This window comes from Apodemus sylvaticus, chromosome 21 (genome assembly GCF_947179515.1).
Source record: "Apodemus sylvaticus chromosome 21, mApoSyl1.1, whole genome shotgun sequence".
NCBI lineage: Eukaryota > Metazoa > Chordata > Mammalia > Rodentia > Muridae > Apodemus > Apodemus sylvaticus.
This window is the reverse complement of record NC_067492.1, coordinates 39,826,782-39,843,013: the sequence shown is the minus strand read 5'-3', so window position 1 is coordinate 39,843,013 and position 16,232 is coordinate 39,826,782.

Sequence of the window (16,232 nt, the reverse complement as noted above, 5' to 3'; positions counted from 1 at the left end):
AGAAAGAAGAGGGGAGTGTATGCATGCCAGGTCTGTATACTACAGAAGACTTAAGTTGGTGTCAACAGTTTGCAGAAATACAAGCAGCACAAATAAGATATAGATGAATTAATTAGTCAAAGACAGTTGATTCAACCTACATTTGAGTAATTTTGAGACTGAGGCAAGATTTCTCAGCAATTATAAGTAGTCTAAAATGGTTGGGGATATTCAGTCTCACAGGCAATATAGCAGGGTAAGGTAGTGCGTGTCTTTAATCCCGGCACTCCAGAGGCAGAACTAGGTGGATTCTATGAGTTCAAAGCCAGCCTAATCTACATTTGAGTTCAGGCCTGGCAGGATTACTACCCTTTTTTGTTTGTTTGTTTGTTTGTCTGTTTGCTTGCTTGCTTGCTTTTTTGCTTTGATTTTTTTAAGCCCCTTTTTGTTATTTGTGTTTTTTGTTTGTTTGTTGTTTATTTTAAAACGAGGGTGGATGTCTCCATCCATCTCTGTGTCTGTGACATGCCATTTCCACCAAGGAACCATGACGTAACATTACATCACAGAAACAGCACCTACTGTACTCCCACCCCCCAGAAAAAAACAGCACTGCCACTGTAAATGGGTGGGTCCAACACAGAGATGGGTCCATTTAATGAAGCAGCCTTATTAAAACAACACACATGTATGCACATCAGAGCGGAAGTTCTCAACAAGACCCAGTGCAGGGAGTCCTACCAATCACAGCAGATGCCACTGTGGCTGTCACAAAGAAGGCTGCCGGTGTCTAGACATATGGCTGCTTACACCACGCTTAGTAAATCATCTAGGTGTGCCTATGTATGATGTAGAGGCCGACGGTGAGGGGAAACAGGACACGAGCATTTTAAAGGTAGAATGACATCTTCTCAGAGAAGGTACATCAGAATAGTACTCCTGGGTGAGCGGTGTCTTCATGGGATCTAGATACTCTTGAGTGTGCTGCATAAAATCTGGACTCTTGACAATTTTTGGTGAAGTGGCTGATATTTATGTCAGAGGTTCCACTGGAAAGAACTCAGAAATGTATACTTAAAACAGTCATTGTCTATTGTCAGAAGAAGTGTTGCATATCACACCAGGAAAGAGTGTGTGATTTAAAATATACAAAATGTACTGAAAGGGCATTACAGGCTAGCCAGATATGAACAATTTTTAGAAAATCACTGAATTCACTGCACTCTATCTATCTTTTAGTCTCCAGACACAAAAGCAAACTGTCATAAATTATCGCTAAATAGAGGAATTTTAATATTGGGGAGAGAGGCAAAATATCCTTTGTGATGCAGACACTATATAAAAAAACGAATCCCAGGTTCCTAACCAGCCAATGACTTAGAATGAACAAGCAGCTGACCCATGCGGCTCCCCAGACTCTCATCCTTAAAGTGATCCTAGGTACCTCTACTTGATTCCCAACAACCTGCCATCTTCCAAGCTTGAGAATAAAGGAATGGGGCCAAAGAGTTTGAATTAGCAAGCAAGTTTGTGCATCTCCATCCGATGAGAAGTTCCCGCTGTGTTTTCAGCTTGGGGGAGCAGGTGTTTATCTGCCCCTTTGTTCATTTTGTGTTCTCTCCATCCACATCCTAAGCTTCGCAGTGTGACTGGCATTCAGTGCTAATACACAACATAGAATAATTTCTACATTGTCTGCTTCCAGACTTCCAGTGTAATTAGGGACGAAATGATTATGTTCATGTTATAATATCAAGTGCCATTAAAAAAAATGTGGGCCTTCTGAATGGGAAAGGTTCCCAAAGCTTGAACAGTACAAAACTGGAGACAACACGGGTGTGCCTAGGACCCTGGGCTACACCAGGGGGCCATGTGGACCACAGAGCGGTCAAACTGTGTAGTTCTAGAAAGGACGGAAGAACAAACAAGGACCAGTTTAATCCAGCTAGCGGGTGATCTTGACAGAGATCTGGGCATTGGGAGCTTTCATGGCTGTTACCTAGATTGGAAGTTGCTTGCATTTCATGTCCTGAGTGAAGCTTCATCCCTTTACCATCACAGGTAATTCTTCCACAGGACTGAAACAGATCCTCAGGAGACTGCTCAGCTCTTGTGTCCATCCCAGAATTCCTTTTTCCTTCTTTAATCATGGTAAGCACACACAATAGAAGTTTATCATCTTAAAGATTGCCAAGTGTCCATCTCATGACTACACCCAGACTGCCGTCAGCAAATCCCTGGGATTTTTTTATCCCAAAGAACTGAATATCCATATCCATCATCAGGCAATGGCTACTGATTTCTTCTTCCCTCACCTCTCACCTCTAGCCCCTGTTAGTCAGGACTGCACTTCCTTGTTAGTCAGACATCTCTCATACGTTGAATTTAACCTTTGTCTTCCTGTGGAGGGTGTAATGTCATCAAGGCTCAACCATGTTATTACATGTAACAGGGCCTCCTTGTATTTGAGGTTGACTAATATTCCCCTATGCCTATATGACACATTGCTTATCTAGTCATCTGTTGATAGACATTTGAGTTGCTTCCACCCCTATAATGACATTGTTGAATAAGGATGGTGTGAGCACAAGTATGCAATAATCAGCATTTAAGATAAAGAAAATGATAACCACATTATCATTAACAAAGACAAGGCCACCACGATTTAAGCAATTTTTACCTCATGTGAACTCATAGCCTATTAAATAAAAACAAGACAACTGAATGTATTGAAAGGTATGATTGGCTAATGCTCCGAGCCCTTTGACTAGCAGTTCTACATGGCAAAGAACCTGCCCTAGCAACCACCCTTTACCAATGTTCCATCACACACAGACACGGGCTGCTTTCTTGATAGCACTGTGCTCTGTCTATACTGACCTTGATGCTCAGTTGGGATAGCCTGGTATGACATAACTGCTCCCTTTGCAAGAATTATGCCAAGAGTTTGCCGGATGGTTGGTTGGCTTGCTTTGTTATTTTTTTTCCAGTCTTTGCTGGCACTGTTCATTGTTTTATTCTGAAAAATACCAAAGAACATGGTTTGGGGCCAGGATTGCTGGTCACATCTGTTGAGTGTAAAAAAAGCACCGGGCCCTACCTCTGTAGAGAGCGACCTCAGTGACAAACCTCAAAAGTAAAAAGATAAACACAATAAAACAAAATTTTAGTTGCTGTCATGAAGTGTTTTGGGACCCAGAAAAGAAGAGGAGGAGGAGGAGGAGGAGGAGAAGGAGAAGAAAAAGAAGAAGAAGAAGAAGAAGAAGAAGAAGAAGAAGAAGAAGAAGAAGAAGAAGAAGAAGAAGAAGAAGAAGAAGAAGAAGCCAGCTCATAATTAAAGCATCCAGTGTCCATACAATATCTTCAGTTGCTTTCCTGGTCTCAAGAACGAACTTAGATCCACCATTCCCAAGCTTTAATATCATACCTCCTCTAGTCCTAGCCATTCCCCCTCCCTCCCCTGACATTCCTCTTAGGAGTCCCTCTCACCTATTTTTTTTTAAGATTTATTTATTTATCATGTATACAGTATTCTACCTGCATGTATGCCTATACACCAGAAGAAGGCATCAGATCCCAGGATAAGACTGTTATAAGCAACCAAGCTGTTCTAGGGAATTGAACTCAGGACCTCTGAAAGAGCAGTCAGTACTTTTAACATCTGAGCCATTTCTCCACCCCCTCCATCCCTAAACTCCTGAACCCCTAAACCCCTGAAACCCTCCCCCTCCCCCTCCATGCCCTCACCTTTTAATATCCTCACTCGATTACTTTTTATATCTTGATTCTAGATTGTCCCACGACGACAAAGATCACGTCTGCTTTGTTCTTCAGTAAATCTTTTGTCTCAGACCCACAAATGCCTGACACATGACACTCGAATAAATAAACAAACTGAATGAATCCATGAGCCATCACCTGACAGTAAGTGTAGCAAAGCCTTTGGCGTCTACACAATCCCATAGGCTTGATGCCTGACAACCATATTTAATCGCATAGTTCTCTATCCAGAACAACTGAGCTCATCACACTGGCCCCATCAGCCCCAGAACTTAGCTGAACTGTAACTGCCAGGCGCTGTTGTGGCTGCATGAGGTGGTTCAAAATGGAAGCAGTGAGGTCCACACTAAGAAGAGAAGGAAGGAGAGCTAATTTCTCTCCAGGGAGAGAGAGTTACAGAGAAAGTCAGAAAAACCAGGTACCTGGATTAGTGATTTTTTTTTCTGTCCCAGCCCCCGTGGGACTTGTACTCTCGCAATAAATTCCCATTCTTATTCGCACTAGCTTGTATGGACCCCTGCTTCTTACAGCTACAACAGCCCTAACCAAGAAGCACTGAAAAGTAATTCCGTGTGCCGATGATAAATGTGTTGGCATTCATCAAAGTGATGTTTCGATGGATCTGCGGTCAAATAAACATGCTTGTCTTTTTTGCACTTTGTTGGTTCATTTAGAATCGCTTGGGTCCCAGGGTTCACTCTGTGGTTTGAACACGGGGCTCTTTCTGTGCCTTTTTCAGATGATAATGCGGACGGTATTTTCAACCCAGCTCTCAATCAAACCGACATCATCTTAAGGAGACATAATTATAGCTAGCTGCTATTTAGCTGGCTCCTAATGGAAGACAATGCAAACAGTGGGCTAAGAAGTTATTTTCAACTATGACACTTCAAACAACACAGAGAAGAGGGCCAGTCAGCAAGTCAGAATTCCTGTAGCCCAATCTATGCCATCTATCCTCAGAGGACCTACCCCACGATGAGAACTGCCAGTACCTTTCCTTGAGTGGGTGAGTCACAGTTACTCTAAACAGGCTATGAAACGGTTCCTGTTGGACCTGACTGATCCAAATGAAATTTAAAAAAAAAAAAGATCTTAATTAGCAGACAATCATATTCAGCAATAGCTACTTCAGGATCAACTGGTAACATCAGATATAAAACAGGGTCCAGGTTCTGCTTTCATTCATTTTTGTTGTTTCTTTATAAGTTCAGCTGTCCAGAGTCACAGCAGAAAAAAAAAAATGGATCTTCCAGTTACTATTCAACTGTGTGACTGCTTTGAAGTTCAAAATTATGCAGATATTAAAGGGGCTAAGGGATGGGGTACTTGCTTAGCACATGCAAGGTTCTGGGATCAATCATCAATACCCACCCCCTCACCCCCCACCCACACACATGGAGTACAAATTTTTCCAAATGTTAAAAACCGTAAAAATCATTACCAATGGTAATGCATACTCACTTGACGCCACCCACCCAGGGAGGGGAGTATAATTAGAGAACAGTTGGTCTGTGGTCCAATTATTTAGCCACTCTGCTTCATGAGAGAAAAACTTGGCTTAGTCAGAAAACATCAAACTGCACAACACATCCTACTGCTGTAAAATAATTGTGTTTCGAATACATAGTAAATGTGTCTGAAAAGTGGGAGGATACGAGAAAATAGCTTCAAGACATACAGGAGACTCGCACTGCCATAAAGCTTTCTAACACTGTGGGGTTTTTCCTCTCTCTCTCTCTCTCTCTCTCTCTCAAACATTGCAGAAGGCTCGTTCAGACAATTGGGTTTGTGTGTAAATACAATTGACTGGTTCTCATTCCAGAGACCCTGCTTCCCACTCTCCAGCTAATAATATTTCCCTTTTTGTTCCGCCTCATTACTTCAAGCTTCCCTCACAGCTCTAAAGCTAAGTAATTTCTCTTTCTACTCTCTCTGCACCTTTACAAATATTTGCAAATGGTTAGCATGCCCTATCCCGGTACTTAACAACGAAGCAAAAACCCCTCGGTGTCTTTAACACTTAATAACTAGGCCAGTGTCTTAACTGTTTCTCTCTCCTACAATTTCAGCTGTCTAACATGTTATGGTAATTATCTGGTGCATTCCTCTACAGCGCAATGTTGAATTCAAAATTCACCTTGCATTCCTTAGCCAATTCTGTGTTGGTTGAAATTGCTCTATGCTGTTATCAAAGCCACCATAAGTGTATGGGGGAGGGGGGAGCATCTACTGAGTCCTGGATATTAGTCCTGGATATGGTCACAAGACAGTGAGCAGTAGAGCCAGATCTGTCCTACTGTGTGGCCATGAGCATATGACTACTACTGTGGATCTTGTTTAAAGAGTTCAAACATCTTGTCACTGGAATGCCTTCTAGATCCCTGTAGCCTGTTTTTGGAGCATCCCTTGAAGATTAAGGTCAGTCAAGGCATTCCTTTCTAGAAGCTTTTATTTGTGTCTGGGCCTTAGAATGAAACCAAACTCCAAACCTGCCAAAGCCTCGCTCACCCAGGGTCCAAGCTAGCTTTTCCAATACAGCATTCTCCATCCTTTCCCATCTGTTACAGACTCAATCCATCCCAGTAAGACTCGGAGACAAGGATTTGAGTCCAAAACATTTGAGAGAGAATAAACTGACAAGGGAATGAGGAGGTGCAAAGGGAAGGAACTCAGGACACAGTGTGTTATTGAGCAGCTTGTCACAATGAGCAATCAAATTTTGGTCCCACAGAGGACTCCCAGGATATCTCAAAAAGTACTTAACCAACCTTGAGTTATCCCATTGAATAGCCCCCATTCACAGAAGCTCATGGACTCCCACAACCTTGTCATGTTATCTTAGTTATGGTTTCCATTGCTGTGAAGAGACACCATGACCAAGGCAATTCTTATAAGGGACAACATTTAATTGGGGCTGGCTTACACGTTCAGAGGTTCAGTCGGTTATCATCATGGAAGGCAGCACGGCAGTGTGCAGGCAGACACAGTACTGGAGGAGCTGAGAGTTCTACATCTTGATCCAAAGCCAGCCAGAATAAGACTGACTTCCAGGTATCTAGGAGAAGGGTCTCCAAGCCTACCCCCCACCGTGACACACATACTTCTACAAGGCCACACCTCTTCATAGTGCCATTACCTGGGCCAGACATATTCAAACCACCACACATGCCCAGTCTGATGATGTAGTATGCCAGAAAAAGCCATCCTAGACTCAGGGATGCTAAAAGAGTGTCTCATGGATACATGTAGGATCCAGCACACTGCTCCACTGGCTGCTAAAATCTAGCTTTATGTGTTTTCCAGTTCTTTCCTCTTAGGGCCTATGTACAAATAGGCCCTTGGGCAGACATTTTATAAGTAACCTTCTCAGTATGACATCTCTTTCTCAGCCAAGTCTTCCCTGGGCTTCTTCACTATCTTCTCTCCTCCCTTTGTGGAAAGCACTCAATGTCCACACTCTCCAGTGTGCTCTTCGTGCTTTACACAATTATGTTGATTTGTTTTACATTGTCTCCTTGCACCAGGTTATAAGCTGCACTTGGTCTGTAATCACGGATGCTTCACTGACTGATGTGAAGCCAGCATACAGCCCAGTGACTAATAAATGGTTATGACTTTCTACATTGTCCTCTGTAGCATGTAGTTTTGTCTACACCGCTTTGTGTTCTTGGCTGGTCCCAGGCATGTGCCTGTCCAGGAGCTATCCTGGATCCATGAATAGAAAACACACACACACACACACACACACACACACACACACCACACCAATTATTCTTAAAAATGTCTTGGCTAACTTAAAATGTCCAGGCATTCCTAAACCTTTCCTTGCTACCCCAGTCTCAGTTGGGGAAGAAGCCACATGGCTGGTTGGCTTTTCCTCTGTCACTACTCTGTCACTTTCTTCCCCATCTCTGATTCTAGTTGCATCCTACCCATGCAACTCCCATGCTTAGCCAATTGGCTGTTAGTACCTTTATCGATAGATCAAAAACCAATTGAGGGCAAGGACCTGTTGTGTCAGTAAACATAGATTCCCAATTAATTCAAAGCATCAGAACCACCTATGTACAGTTCTCACATGAGTAAAGTTTTGAAAGCCTACAATTTGTGTGTGTGGGGGGAATCCATAGTAACCAAACACATTTTGGTGGGATAGAAAGTGTTCTATCATGAGTTTCTGCATCAAAAGGGGCTCGTTTGGTGGTCTCCTGTAGGAAACTTGTAGGTACTTCAGCTTTTGTGACTTAATAAGGATGGCAGCAGATACAAGCATGGTTTTAGGATATTAAAGACTCAGAGATGGGTCTTCCATCTCAGGCCCCTGTGCTCGAGGCGATGGTGGTGATAATCTGATCATTTTGCTCTTTCTCACTGATTCTTCTGTATCTGAGGCAAGGTGTTAATTTTTTAAGCCTTTGCATTTATTTGTTTGTGTGATAATTTAGTGTTTAGTGTATGTGTGTGTGTGTGTGTGTGTGTGTGTGTGTGTGTGTGTGTACAAACATGCGAAGGAATGAGCATGCTGTGAAACTCATGACGAAATCAGAGGACCAGTTGCAAGAGTCAGTTCTCCCTTCCACTGTGTGGGTCCCAGGGACTGAATTCAGATCTTCAGGCTTGGAGTAGGCACTTTAATTATTTAGATATCTACTGATTGAGATTTCTTAAATATCACCTAAGGACCAATACGCTTCTAGTCTATTAGGTGAGAAAAACAAAAGGCTCCTTGTATATATTCTATTTACTGATAAAATTCTTTGCTTTAACTTTTTAAAGATGATGGCTAGACCACAAATACAGTGCCACAGAGCTCTGCAAACTGAATCTGTTTCTTTGTCTACAAAAAAGTGGTGATTTTAGGTTAGAATCAAGGATGTCAAATACCTGCTGAGTCACTATTACCTGTGCTCACAGTAGACATCACTAATCGATAGTTGCACTCCTTCTCTGATCCAAAGTGTGATCCTAGAAATCTGGCAGAAGGTCAACACTGCAGATAATAAGCTACACTGAAAGTATAGTAATATGACAATGGGATTACGTGTGGCATGACGAGAAAAACATTTCACTTTTGTGATATTTTTCTCGAAAACTCATAACTCAGGTATAATCACAAGAAAACAAAACACCAAGATAAACTCAAATTGAGATGTATTATACAAAAATACCAAGTAGTATACTTCAAAACTGGCACCAAAAAAAGGAAGTGGAGAAATGAGAAACTATCACGGAGCAGAAAACAGAAGTAGGGCTGGAGAGATGGCTCAGTGGTTAAGAGCATGCACTTCCAGAGGTCCTAAGTGCAATTCCCAGCACCACATGGTGGCTCACAGCCATTTGTAATGGAATCTGGTAGCCTCTTCTGGTGTGTCTGAAGATAGTGACAGTGTACTCACATATATAAGTAAATCTTAAAAAAAAAGAAGAAAGAAAAGAAGAGAAGAGAAGAGAGAAAGGGAATATAACAACTGAGTATGAGTATCATTGATTTTTTTTATTTTGTTGGTTGGTATTTTGCCGGAGCAGAAGTTTGAGCCTACAACCTTAACTATGCTGGTCAAGCACTCTACCAATGGGCTATATTCCCAGCAGCAGTCTAATACTTTGAATAAGATCCTGGGCCAGAAAAAAAGCACTAGTAAAAGAAAAGGAGCTGGATAAAATCAGAACAAAGTCTGGAGTTAACATGACAGCAACATACCAATGGTAATTTCTTAATTTCCACAAATACAAATTTGGCTATCTAACATATTAGTATTTGTGGGAGAAAGTTGCATGTATATGAGAATTTGTAGTAAATTGCAATAAATTTTACTTTGTAGTAATTGTAGTAAATTTTCTATAAATCTAAAATTATTCAAAAAGCAAAAGGCTATTTTTGACCAAGTAAGCCAGATTCCCTCATTATTAGTTATGAGCATGTTTAGCGTACTTAACCTCTCTCTTTCTCCTTTTCCACAATTTAAGTATCTTTCTTCTTTTCAGATATTTTGCTGCAGATAAAGAGCACTGAAATTAAATGCTTACTATCAAAACTTGTGGTTAGAACATCTAACTTGGAGCATGTAATAGGAAATAAATGATCTTGCAAAACTCAGTGTTATTCTTTCCCACATTCAAATAATTTAAGAGTTGATCTACTGCCATAGACTTCCTTAAATTAATATCTTTTAAAATATAATTAATTTTCAAAATATCTTTCACTTACGCTCAAATTTAATTGCAAAGTTTGAGATCTGGGCATAAGCAGAATTTATTGAGTCCTTTGATGCTAAAAGCACTGCTGCCCTTAACACCAGCAATGAACTAAATTGCTGCAAATCTTGTACTAATGCCCTCCAGATGACATGTGCACTGCTAGAGTCTTAGAAAGATGCATGCAGCTTTTCCCTTGAAGACACATGCCAAGAACAGGGCTCATGCTTTCTGTGTACTTATGGATTCCATAACTCACTGTCTAGGTGAAATGGGCTGCTTTTGAAAACTTAGAGACCACAACCTTCACTTTTCAAATTGTAGAGCTAGCAGATTTCATTTACAGTATATTGCAACAAGTCCCTGGGAGTTTCCACCAGAGCCTGTAAATCAGAATCAGTTAAGAAAAATGTTCAAGAGAATTTCCCATTTCTGCAGACAGAGAAGGTTGAAAAATATCAGAGGTAGAGTTATGTGGTGTGAAATGATGCTTTCAAAAGGGCTCTTTTGAGCAATTTATTAAGAATTTGTCAAAAACATGCCTAGCACTCATCAGTGAATTAGACATGTATTAAATGCTTATTATAGCATTTAAAGATCATGATACTTACCACTTAGAATCTACTTAACACGCTCAAAACATTTTCAATTCTAATTAAATATCCTCCCACGTGTATCTGTGTGGAGAAATAAGCATTTAGAGGAGGAAGAAATACCTAGGCACACAAATAAAAAAATCCATCAAAGAAGACTTGGGAAGTGGAGCATGGTATTAAATATGTAAGGCAAATGAATATCATCTTGAATTCCAGCCAGAAGTCTAAGCTAGTTCCCCAAACAACCATTTGGAGTTCAATCTTTTCATCAAAATGAGCCTTTGTGCTTTTTTGTCTTCCTAAAGTTTTAGCTGCCCTAGACAGAATCTTTTGAGGGTTAGGCTAATTAGGTGGAGCAAACAGAGAAAACTAGTAATTCTGTCTTCCCAAAAGGAGGCTTGTCTTCTCAGAATCTAGTGTGACAGATACAGTTTAGAGTTTTCCAGCTCCCTTATTTCCTCTTTCTTTTTTGTTTTCAGATTTTCAAATGTACATATTCCTTCCCGATGGGATCAACACTTTGTTAGAGGGAATAACCATTGGGGAGTTCACCTTAACCGGTAGTTGTTTTCTATTTGAGAATATGAAGCACATGTGCAGAATCTAGACAATGCATATATGGGCCAGGCAAGTCGAATAGGACTACCTAGGGGGAGAGAGAGGACTCGTGGGAAGGAGAATGAAAGGTGGAGAAAGCAAAGATAAATCTAGTGCTTCTTTTCAACTGTGGAGTCTAAACTTTAAAATATATACATGGAGGCAGACACAAAGCTATGCAGGTGGAGGAAAGAGACCAGGGTAAGGGTGAGCTGGCCACCCTGCAGGAAAAGAAAGCCTAGAAGGAGTCTCACTCAGATTGGCTGGGCTAGCATCCTGCTCATGGTGAAATCAGCCACCATGCTTTATCCAGAAGCACATAGAACTATTTAAGCATTTTCCAAAACTCCATGTTACTTGAGCACAGAGAAATGCTGGGACCCATAAGGAACTGGGTTCAACTCTAACCCATGAGACCTTGGTTTAGCTGCCTATATCCAAGATGATTGGGTTTGATATCAAAAGTCTAGGTGTTTCTGGCAGCATCCCTTCTTTGGGGATAATTGGGATAAGATGGATGTCTTACACACAATGCCTAGCTCAGGGTAAGCAACCACAAATATTGTCTACCATTATGATAGGCATGTAAAGGGGTTGCTGGAGCACGGATGCTTCTGTGAGGCTGTGTGGCATCACCTGGTAGGTCAGAAGGCACAATCTCAGGTCTCATTCCAGGTCTACTAAGACAGAATCTGCATTTTAACATGGTCCCAGACCACAATATAGGGAAAGAACCACAAGCCTCAGGTACAGTCTACATTTCTAACAAGTTCTCTTCTTGCTTGCTTCTAGACCGTAGCCATCAGATATACTTCAGGTAGCACATATACTTTAAGAAGCACTGCTTTGACAAATGTGTGGTTCTGTCCCTCTCATATTCTACAGGAAGAAACAGTTCTAAGACTGCTCTGTTCAAGTCACACGCCAATGCACAGCAAATCTGACTCTTTCCTCTGAATAACAGGTTTGGGTCACAAACTGTCAGAGCAACATAGTTCTCTAAGAGCACTCTGCGTGATTTGAAACGGACTGTCTACCAGATCCTGAGCTTCTGCACACATGTCAAGGTGAGTCCCTAAATGGTTGTGTTAATGAATGCAATGTTATCATTCACACAGAGTCACTGTTAGACCTAGCAAATTTGTAATTAGCGGTAATTTTGCACCTGCTGTCATGGGAAGATAGCATTTCCTTTAATTTAGCTTGATACTTTGATGATACTGTGGGAACAGCAGAGACGAGGCAGTCTCCACAGCATCCTGGAGAAGATGCACAGCCTTTACCTGCCAGTGACTAACAAAGTCTTCTAGCATTCTTAGAATCATCTGCCCCCTCTCTATGTTGCTTCTGTGTCTTCCATGGGACAGAAGTGATGGCCATTGTCCAATCTGTCACTGGAGCAACAAAAGAACACCTAGCTTCTCTTTAGAGAAAACCATCCCCAACAATACCTAAATAAAAATGGGGCCAGAACTGCAATGTTTTAAGGTGAAGAGAGTGGGGCAAGAATAGAAAACCAATTTGCAAGCAACTTCTTCAGAATGACTCTTAACCTCAGAACGCTAAATTAAGATTGCTATAACAAAGCCTTCCTGTAGATGAATCTACTTCCTAGTAAGACCCTGCTTCTGGGGTTCAGGATAGCCTCTTTCTTGTGGGCTATCTTAGGCCAGAGGATTTGTCTAAAGCAGTCATTAAGAAGAGCGGCATACAAGAGCATTCATAGATTGGCCTCACCTGGTATTCGGACTCCCCAACATTTACAACAGTGATTCAAATAAATCTACAGTGTTCTGTTGTGACCCAAATATACTCACATTGTTTATTAACAACCCAGTCTATAGTGTTGCTATAGCAACAAAACAAGGCCTAGGGCAATGTGGGAAGCAGAGGGGATCATAACTGGGAGGCAGGGAGAGGCACAGGTCTTTGGCTTTACTAAAGTGTACTCCACTGAGAACAAGCACCAGCCCTAAGGATTTCCATCCTTTGTTGACACGAAGCTGCAGCAGCATTCTGAAGGCTGTGTGTGCTCAGCTGACTAATCACTGTGGGTTGAGATAGAACATGACCTTACAGGGATGAGGCAAAACACCACACTGGTGGGAGTGCTGCCTGTCGCTTTGCTCCACGAGTCCATACCTGTTTCTGCTGGATGTCTCTGGGGAGCATTCCACAGGAGTCAAGAGTGTGCCTTGGAACTGGAAGAATCAGGTTCGCATCTGATCATGTGACCTTGAACAAGTTCCTTGACTTGGTCTAGCTTCAGTTTCCTTACTTATAAACTAAAAACAAAACCTTCTTCCTAAGGTATTACAAAGCCTAAATGAATCATGTATGCATAGTATCTAGCACCATGAATGGCTATTAGGAGAGGTTATTTAAAAAAAAAAAAAAAAAAAAAACTGGTGATGGCAAGTTCTGTTTTGGTTTTCCTTTTTGCATTGCTGAGACAAACACCCAGGAGAGATAACTTACAGGGAGGAATGGACTTATTTTGTTCCCTTGCAGTGGGCCTTTGCTGAAGCAAAACCCCACACTGGTGGGAGTATTCCATAGAGTACAGTGCCTGGCGCCCAACATGCATGGAGCGCCATTTTGTTGCTACTTTGTTTCCAACTCAATTCAACTTTAAGTAAAAGAAAGCTCAACTCAATCAGTTAACAATACAAGCTACAAGCCTAGATTGGGCAGATCTCCCACTACCCTACTCTATTTCCATCTATATTACCCCACATAACTTGCAGTTTCTCCAGGCCACGAGCTTCTCTCCCTGCCACCTCTCCATTGATCTCCGGTATCTCCTCCCCCTCCTGTTTATCCCTGTCACTCCTCCCCTAGACTCTCAGCTCCTCCCACTTCCTCCTGCCCAATCATTGGTTTCAAGCCTTTATTTAAAAAGTTAAGGTGGGGAGAAGGTTCACAAGGCAACTCCTCAACCACAGCCCCTCTGAGGAGTGGAGTTAGCATCAAAATACAAACCTAGGGCTATCCACAACAGCTGCCCTTCTCATGATAGCCAAGAAACAGTGAGAAAGCAGAGGAGTCAGTGACATGCTGTATCCTTTAGAGACACACCCAAGCGACTCACTTCCTCCAGCCAAGCCCCACCCCTTCACTTCTATTACCTCCTCAGGATAACCCCATCAAATCACAAATCTGCTGATGATGTCAGAAGGTTCTAAGCACCTACCAAAGTCCCACCTAGACATTAGAGAAAAAAGTCTTTACCAAGTGGGCCTTTTAAAAGGATACTTCCCATCCCAGCAATAACAATGATGGTGATACTGACTTGAGTAGAAAAACAACAACAAGAAAAGCCAAGAAGAAGAATTTAGGAAGGCTTTATCTTTCATGGACACACTCCCCAGTGGCTGCTGAATGATTCCTCAAAAACTAACAAAAAAACCTCATCTAGTCCAGCCCCAATTCCTGCCTATATTGCCTCCCCCTTGAGAAAAGTAAAATTAAGGAGAAAAAAAAAAGAGCCCATTTAGGGAAATTCAGAAAGATTCTACAATTCTCTGGAAAGGCAAATTACTACCCCGTGTGTTAAATAAGTGATGACTCACTAGTGTACAGGCACAAAGTCAACATGAATCCCTGGTGAAACATAATTAACCGTAAGCTATTTTAGTAAACATGAGACTCCATTATCTGGGGGAGGAAAGGTGTGATACTTTGAAACCAAAGCATTTTCCAAAGGATGTTTGCTATTTCCTTTTTCACGGGGTCGGAGGGTGGGTACCAAGTTATAGGAAACATCATTATGGGTGGATTTTTTCTCAAGGTTTCTGATGCTGCTGTTCTTTAAAAGATGTCTTGCTTTCCTTCTGTTTGCTCCTTGGAGGTTCAAACAACAATTGAGGCTGATATTAAAAGGCAGTCATTACCCCAAGCCCAGAGGACAGAGACTCAGCAGGCCGCATATGAGATGCTTGATTCGAGTGGTGTTAAGAGGGTTTTTAATTACTCGGCTTTGGGCCCAGGTATCGCTTTTCTGGCCAAACAGCAAGGCAAGAGGTGCTTTCTAACTGGATCAGACCGCTCTCCCCCATCAGCCCCAGAACACAAGCCATCTTGCCTCAGAGGAGAAGCTATTTTAAACTAGTGTCTTAGGTAAGACAGGGAGAAGAGCTATTTTGAGTTTTCTGAGGCTCCTGGGAAGAAGAGGAGTGGAGAAGAGGACAAGTCTTATCAGTAGCCAACATTTCTTCTGGTACCCACCTAAATTCTGATGAAACTACACCATGGTCAGTGACAATAAAAGAATATTTAAGGGCAGAGGCATAGGGGATGATTCCCAAAGACCTGCCCCCCAACATGAGGACCAGGGGGAATTCCCCAACAAAATTAATGTTGAGATACAATGTGTAACAAAACTTGAGGGACATGGAGGGACACTCTTTTAGCCTTGACATAGCTCTGTAACATTCTAGATGTGTGGCTGTGGATATGTAAAAGAAAGTCATCTTTCTTTTCTATGTGTGTTTTACAGGCTGCCCTATGCCTCAGGCTTCATACTGTTACTTATAAATGGGTACAATAGTGTGTCTCTCATGGGCTGATCTGAATAGAACCTACATTAAGATACATGGTGCTATAGTGCATGTGTGAGTATCTAATACATATCAAGTACTCTAGTAAAGGAATAGAGATATCTAGGCATTGGAATAGGAAGGAAACAGCTGTCAGAATTCTGTGGGAATAGAGTGCCCTTTCTCTCAAATCTAGGACTGGGGAAATGGCTCTATGGGTAAAAGTGCTTGCTATGAAAGCAAGAGAGAATGATTTCAAATTCGTAACGCCCATGTAAAAGCTAGGCATGGCTATATGCGCCTCTAATGCCAGCATTGAAGACTAGAGACAGGTGCATCCTAGGAACTCACTGGCCAGCCAGCCTAGCTCAAATGGCCGTCTTCAGATTCAGTGATAGGGCCTCTCTCAAAAATGTAAGATAGAAAGTAATAGATGAAAGCATCCCATGTCCTCCTCTGACCTCCATATGTGTATACATGAAAATGTACAACATACACACATACATGCACACACACAAGCACACACACAAAAGCACACACAAGC